Raw genomic sequence first — 8,045 nt, 5'->3', positions numbered from 1 at the left:
GGGACACAGTGTGAAGTTGTGGCAGGGGAGGTCTAGGCTGGATGTTAGAAGTTGTTGTCAGAGAGAGTGATTGGCATTGGAATGAGCTGCCCAGGGAGGTGGTGGAGTCTCTGTGCCTGGAAGTGTTGCAGCCAAGCCTGGCTGGGGCACTTAGTGCCATGGTCTGGTTGCTTGGCCAGGGCTGGGTGCTAGGTTGGGCTGGCTGAGCTTGGAGGTCTCTTCCATCCTGCTTGATTCTATGATCCTATATCCCCACCGTGTCTGTTATGTCCACAGCGACTCCAGACACAGAGCACCTGCTCATAAACAGCCCCAAATCCCCCACATCCTGCTTACCTCATTCCCCTGTTCTTTGGAGGGGGAGCAGAGAACATCAGCAAAGCACTGACTCACCGGGGCTTATTTCTCCAATTTCATGCAGGTTTTGAGTTTCCCTTCTCCAGGAGGCTCCTTCCTCTTCTCACCCTTTGTTACAGCGGAGGAGGAGCTCAGGCAGACCCCGAGCAGCTCTCGGATTGATAAATACAGAGCAATGGATGTATTTTATTTGGCAATTATTGCTGCAAACAAGCAGCCCATTGCAGCGGTGCTCGAATGTGCTCTGTAAGTAATGCCTCTCATTGTCCTTTAATTGCGTGGATTTGGCAAACGAGCTGCTAAAGGCTCTGTTAGTATTCATTAGGCAGCCACTACCCTGGCGTTGGGGTTTTTTTTTTACCCTGCGAAATTAATAAACCAGAGCTGTTTCCTCTGACCATGACGTAGCTGAGTGGCTGCCAATGTGCTTTTATGACAAGTATCTGTTACTGCTCCTTCCCAAAAGAAGGTTAGGAAGGTTGCAAAGTGCCTATTTTTAGTGAATGGTTGTGTAATGAGCAGAGGTCCAGGCGCTTAGCAAGCTTCTTGTGATTTCCAGGCTACAGTCCACTACTGAGCTGGGAAAAAAAAGAAGTCTTGACATACAACTTGCTCTTGGAGCCAGGACCATGGAATTCCAGAGTCCCAGCATGATAGGGGTTGGAAAGGACCTCTGGAGATCATCCAGTCCAACCTCCCTGTTGAAGCAGGGTCACTCACAGCAGCCTGCCCAGGATTGCAATGTCCAGATGGGTTTGGATTCTGTCCACAGAAGCAGACACCACAACCTCTCTGGGCAGCCTGTTCCAGGGGTCCAGCACCCACACAGCAAAGAATTTTTTTCCTTCATGATGCAACAGAACCTTCTGTGTTCCACTTTGTGCCCTTTGCTCCTTGTCCTGTCACTGGCAACCACTGAAAACAGTCTGGCCCCATCCTCATGCCACCCACACTTTAGCTGCTGATCAGATCCCCTCTCAGTCTGCTCTTCTCCAGACTGAAGAGCCTTGAGGTCGTTTCACAGAATCAACCAGGTTGGGAGAGATCTCCAAGCTCACCCAGACCTCTAACCTAGTACCCAGCCCTGGCCAATCAACCAGACCATGGCATTAAGTGCCCCAGCCAGGCTTTGCTTCAACACCTCCAGGCACAGCCACTCCACCACCTCCCTGGGCAGCCCATTCCAATGCCAATCACTCTCTCTGGCAAGAACAAGGGGACACAGTCTCAAGCTGTGCCAGGGCAGGTCTAGGCTGGATGTTAGGAGGAAGTTGTTGTCAGAGAGAGTGATTGGCATTGGAATGGGCTGCCCAGGGAGGTGGTGGAGTGGCTGTGGCTGGAGGTGTTGAAGCCAAGTCTGGATGAGGCACTTAGTGCCATGGTCTGATTGATTGGCCAGGGCTGGGTGCTAGGTTGGGCTGTGTGAGCTTGGAGGTCTCTTCCAACCTGGATGATTCTATGATTCTTATAAGTCTGGATCCAGTACAGACCTCTGGAGAAGACCACAGGCTCCAGGTCTCCACCTAGACTGTGCCACTGGTCATAACTCTCTACCAAGGAGGAGATATTTAATGCAGAAGGAAGCAGGTCAAACAGCTGATAGCTCTAAATCAATATTTAAATGGCAACAGAGCAGCCCATTGTGTGCACTGCTTGAGGATTTGTGGTCAACACATGGAGCTGGCCCTTCCCAGCTTGTCACCTGTGAGTTGATAAATATTTGGGGTGCTCAATCAGCAAGCACAGGCACCCTGGGGCAAAAGAATTCCCTGAGCACATCCTGAGTTCTCAAAGCAAACCACTTCATGCTTCCAGGCTCAGCGGAAAGAACTGGTGGCTGCCTTCTGTTTGAGCCACAATAATGAAGAATTTAGTTAATTCCCTGCTTGGGGGCATCTGAAATCACAAATAAATGATGGGAACTGAATTCTTGTCAACTTTTTCCTGATCTGTTATGGGGTCAGGCAGGGACTGGCATGTACATGCTGGTGGCACCTGGCAGTGATGCGTGGAAAGACAAACTCCAGCCTGCTTCTGCTCAAGGGCAGGGAGAGCTCTGCTGGTTTTAATGGGCTTGAAGGCATCCTGAAGATTACACTGAGGACATGAGCTGTGGAGCTTAGGTGATGCATGAGTGATTTGGGTGCTTTTCTGCCTTGGCAGAGGGCAGAGGAGTTGTTTGCTGGCGAAAGCATCACCTCTCACTTCTGAAAGATGGAGCAATGCATTCTTTCCAGCCCTTAGCCAAGCTTTAAGAGCTGGTATGTCTCCCTTCTAGGCTAAACACTCACTGGAAACCACCACATGGGTAGTTTCTGCTGGTGAGTGCCTGCAATGCTACGTCAAGCAGGGCAGAGGCTCAGCAGCACCAATCCGAAATAGCAACACTCTTCAGCAGAGCCTGAACTGGCTGCACTTCAGCAGGCTTCACCTCCTGCTGGTCGGGGAAGGGATGGGAAAGAATTGCATAACCATCCTGGCACTGGAGCTACCAGGCTGGAGGATCTCTGGAGAGGTGGTGTCAGCATGGGAGGGGACAAACCCTGGCTGGACATTTCCCAGCAAGCTGCCTGTGCTTCAGGCTGGTGGCAGGCATGAAGGAGGGCATGGGCTGGGCTGGGGGTGACGTGCCCAGGTGGTTTCCCTATCAAGTGGCTTCAGTTTTGTGTCCAATGCAAACCAAGAGGTATTTCCTGAGTGAAAAACAGAGCCTAGAGCCAGGTGAGTACAAGCCAGTGCCACCTGTCCTGTAGCAATACAGGGACAGCACCTGGGAAGGTAAGTCTAGGCACTAATACCAACCTCTTGCTAGGCTTGAGGCAAGGTATGTATGCAGCAGCTGAAATCGTGTTGTTGAGGAAATAATATTCCCACATCATCTTTACTGGGATCAAAGTTTGTCTCACTGTGTCAAGTGCCTGAGGTTTGGTCATGAAACAGCACTCCTGGGCTGGAGCACCTCTGCTGTGAGGACAAGCTAAGGGGACTGGGGTGCTTCAGCCTGGAGAAGACTCCAGGGGCACCTTAGAGCTGCCTTGCAATACCTGAAGGGAACCTACAGGAAGGCTGCAGAGGGACTTTTTACAAGAGTGTCCAATGAAAGGACTAGGGGAAGTGGATTTAAATGGAAGGAGAATAGGTTAGATTCGATCTTGGGAAGAAATTCATCACTGTGAGGGTGGCAGGATTCTGGAACGGACTGGCCAGAGAGGTTGTGGATGCCCCCTCCCTAGAGATGTTCAAGGCCAGGTTGGATGGAGCTTTGAGTAACCTGGGCTAGTTGAGAGGTGTCCCTGCCCCCGGTAGAGAGGTTGGAGTAGATGATCTCTAAGGCCTCTTCCAGCCTAAGCTGTCCTGTGCTTTTCATCCCCCCTCCTTAGAGAGATAAAGGAAGATGAGGAATCATTTCCTAACTTAGAGCTTGCAGCTTGCTTCTCATCAGGGGAGCTTTGCTAGTTGCAGTCAATTATCCATTGTAAGTCTTAATAAGAGTTACTTTCAGGGATGGAAAGAAGAGGGGCTGGCAGCACAACACCCACTGAAACATCTTCATGGCTGCTGCTGAGGACAGTGCCTTTCCCATGGCCTTTCAAAACCAGCAAATAAAGTTGTGCCAGGCCTGGAAGGATAATCCTGTGAGCATCCACAGCTACAGCACTGGCCAGTGAACAAAGGCCCGAAGCTGGTACAGTCAGTGCTTGGTGGGGGCCTCGAATAAAAGAGAGAAGTACCTACAGTAATTGGGTGATAGAAAAGATGAGACTTCACCTCCAATGAGCTCAGCGAGTGACACGCAGCTCGAGGAGGTGTAGGCAAATTCACTCTGAATGGGAGAAACTGAGAACATCAGCATCACAAAAGCTGCTCAGGCTGCTCTGAAAGCTCTGCTGGGTACCTTGAACCGGCACAGAGGCGGCAGAACAATGCTGCGAGCTTGCTGGGCCAGTCAGACGGGCAGCTAGGAAACATTAGAATGGCAAATGAGAGTTTGATGGGAGATGCTGCACAAGATAACTTCTTAATAGCTTGGGACGTGAGGGCGAGCCAGGTCAGGTTGACAGGCAGTTTCTGTCAGCTGTGACAGATAGATGTGTCCTCGCTGGCTTCACACGTTATTCTGGGGGCTCTGCTTCGGCACTCAGAGGTGGTGGAGGAAGAGAAATACACAGGTAGGGATGCTGAGCGGCACCCAGGGGGCATTCTCCACACTTACCCTTCATCTGTCCCCAGACTGAGTTCATCCTTGGTTCTTCTCACAGCTAAGCCCATCTACCATCTGCACTGGGAACAGCAGGGTCGTTCTTCCCAGTCCCTTTCCCCCCCTCTCTGCTATGTTCCCTTTTTCCTGTGTCTCCATGTTTTAAAGATCACAAAACCACAGCAGCTCCTTAGAGGCTGAGCTAACACACAACAGTTAAGAGGAGCAAGTCCTGCACTCACCATATGAGTAGCTGTTTGTGCTGAGGGCAAAACCAAATGCAAACAGTGGAGTTCCACTACCCCATGGCTGCTCTGATGCCCTGCTCCCCAGGGAAAGCTGCCTGAAAGCCTCCAACCTGGAGCCCATCCTGGCCTCCCTGCTTCGAGAAAGTCACAGTCTCACACTGTCACAGTATCATCAAGGTTGGAAGAGACCTCACAGATCATCAAGTCCAACCCTTTACCACAGAGCTCAAGGCCAGACCATGGCACCAAGTGCCACGTCCAATCCTGCCTTGAACAGCTCCAGGGACGGCGACTCCACTACCTCCCCGGGCAGCCCATTCCAGTGTCCAATGACTCTCTCAGTGAAGAACTTTCTCCTCACCTCCAGCCTAAATCTCCCCTGGTGCAGCCTGAGGCTGTGTCCTCTTGTTCTGGTGCTGGCCACCTGAGAGAAGAGAGCAACCTCCTCCTGGCCACAACCTCCCCTCAGGTAGCTGTAGACAGCAATAAGGTCTCCCCTGAGCCTCCTCTTCTCCAGGCTAACCAATCCCAGCTCCCTCAGCCTCTCCTCGTAGGGCTGTGCTCAAGGCCTCTCCCCAGCCTCGTCACCCTTCTCTGGACACACTCAAGCATCTCAATGTCCCTCCTAAAGTGGGGGGCCCAGAACTGAACACAGCACTCAAGGTATGGTCTAACCAGTGCAGAGTACAGGGGCAGAATGACCTCCCTGCTCCTGCTGGCCACACCATTCCTGATGCAGGCCAGGATGCCACTGGCTCTCTTTCTCCTAACCTCTCTCTCAGCTCTCTAAAGGCAAGCACTACCCTAGCCTTGCCTTTTACTTACCCACAATACCTGGTAGCAATTCCCTGCAGAACATAATGAGCTTTTAATTAACTCTCAGATCATTTGTCACCTGCACTTGTTGAACAGTGTGCTGGGTGCTCAGCTACGGTGCTGGGCATCCTGCTGTGTCACTCAAGGGACCTCTGCTCGCAGGAGCTGAGGTGATATTTGATGTTGCAGCTCTCCACAAGGATCAGAGAAAGACTGAGCCATGAGGAACATCTGGAGCCATCAGCATGCCCTGCTCAGGGTTTGCTTTGTATCACCCTCCAAAGAGAAGCTGTTCCAGATGCTAACAGCCAAGTAGTCAGGACTCTAATGCTTGCAAGTGAGAGGTCACCTGCACCTCCACGTTTTCCTTGCCACCCCTCCTGCAGTCAGGGAGCACAGAAAGATGCAAAACAAAGCGATGCCATGCAGATGGAGTGAACTTTCCCATTAGCTGATCTATTTATTCCCCCTCCAAGCTTGCAATCACTGTTTCTGTTGCACAAGCACTGCTCGGCTGCGTTATTAACATGCAGCAGCACGGGCGCTGCTAGGAGCTGTTAACGCTCATTAGCACTTCGGGTCCTAGCACACCTCAAACCTTTCCTCTGTCATTCATAGCTTGACGCCAAGAGCCCCGGGGACGTGGGCCAGGAGCTGGTAGCCACCCTACTGACAGCAAATTCCTATGGTGGGCTCGCTGGGGCTCTGCGCTGCCATCAGGGCATGCATCACTGTGGTCCTTCACAGCTGTCCCCAGAGACAGAAGAAGGCCAAGGTGAGAATTACTTAGATTCCCCTTGAGCTCCAGAGGGTTCCAAAAGATCTTTTGCTGTCCTGTGCAATCTTGTTGTCATGGTGACCGGAGCGGGATGCTGGACGCCAGCCTGGCTGCCCTTCTGAGAGGAGCTGGCCAAGTGATGAAGCTGATGGTTTCCAGGGCGGTTCTGCCATCCTTGAGAAGAGAGAAATGCTAAAACAAAGGCCAAGAGGGCCAGTGGGGTCATGGGGTGCATTAAGAAGTGTGTGCCAAGCAGATCAAGAAAGGTTCTTCTCCCCCTCTACTCTGCCCTGCTGAGATCTCATCTTGAGCACTGCCTTCAGTTTGGGGCTCCCCATTTGAAGAGGGGCAGGGATCTGCTGGAGAGGGTCCAGCAGAGGGCTCTGAGGATGATGAGGGGACTGGAGGAGAGGCTGGGGGCCTGGGGCTGCTTAGTCTGGAAAAGAGGAGACTGAGAGGGGATTTAATAAATGTCTGTAAGTATCTGAGGGCTGGGGGGCAGGAGGGGGGGACAGGCTCTGCTCACTGCTCCCTGGGATAGGACAAGCAGCAGTGGATGGAAGCTGCAGCACAGGAGGTTCCAGCTCAACACAAGGGGGAACTTCTTGACTGTAAGGGTCCCAGAGCTCTGGCACAGGCTGCCCAGAGAGGCTGTGGAGTCTCCTTCTCTGGAGCCTTTCCAGGCCTGTCTGGATGTGTTCCTGTGTGCCCTGAGCTGTACTGTGTGGTCCTGCTGTGGCAGGGGGGCTGGACTGGATGATCTCTTTGGGTCCCTTCCAGCCCCTGCCATCCTGTGAGCCTGTGATCCAGAACTGCTTCAAAGGGAGTGTGTGCTGCCTTGGCAAGGATGCAGCATTTTGGCACCTCCTGGGCCTCCTGACCCGTGTTGATGGGCAGTAGGTGCAGGTTGGAAACCGTCCAGGGAAACAAATCCAGCTCTGGAGCTTCCTTGTCTCTTGAGCAGGAGGTCTCAGGAACACGAGGGCAGCGTGTCAGAGCTGGTGCTGAGTCAGCAGCTGCTGGCAGGGAGCCCACGGGCAGAGCTGCCACCAGCTCCATTGTCCAGGGCTTCATATTCATTCTCTGGCTGCTGTTGAGAGGCTGAGGCTTTGTGCTGACTGGCTACGGTAGTTTAGGTGATAACGTTCCACAGCTCTTCCACTATCACAGCAGCTTTGCTTTCACACCTCTGCAGGCTAATTAGACAAAGGCAGGGAGATAATTTCTCAGCCATGAGTGAAACACTAGGAAAGGAGTGGGAAATTGTCACTGAGAAATGTGTTTCCTCCACCTCCATCCCCACCATCCATCTCTAACCCACCTGTCTCCCTCTGGCATGGTCTTCTCAGCCAGCTCAAGCTGTGCTACTCAGGTCTGTGCCCAGCAGAGCTGGGAAAATGATGTCCTCATCTCCATAGCACCTGGGGCCACCTGCACCAAGGCCACTTCAGCTGTGCTGGCTGCAGCCCAATAATGCAGAGCAGGAGGAGACACCTCCACTGTAGGGCATCTCAGCTGATGCCAGAGACCACACTGGTTCACAGCAGAAAGGAGCCATGCAAGAGCAGGAGGGATCCCCTGTGGGTGCACAAGGAAGCACAAAGGGAGGGTACCAGAGTCTCTCCACCATGCAGACCACAGAGTCACA

Source organism: Pogoniulus pusillus, chromosome 19 (assembly GCF_015220805.1).
Source record: "Pogoniulus pusillus isolate bPogPus1 chromosome 19, bPogPus1.pri, whole genome shotgun sequence".
Taxonomy (NCBI): Eukaryota; Metazoa; Chordata; class Aves; order Piciformes; family Lybiidae; genus Pogoniulus; species Pogoniulus pusillus.
Note: the sequence above shows the minus strand (reverse complement) of the source record.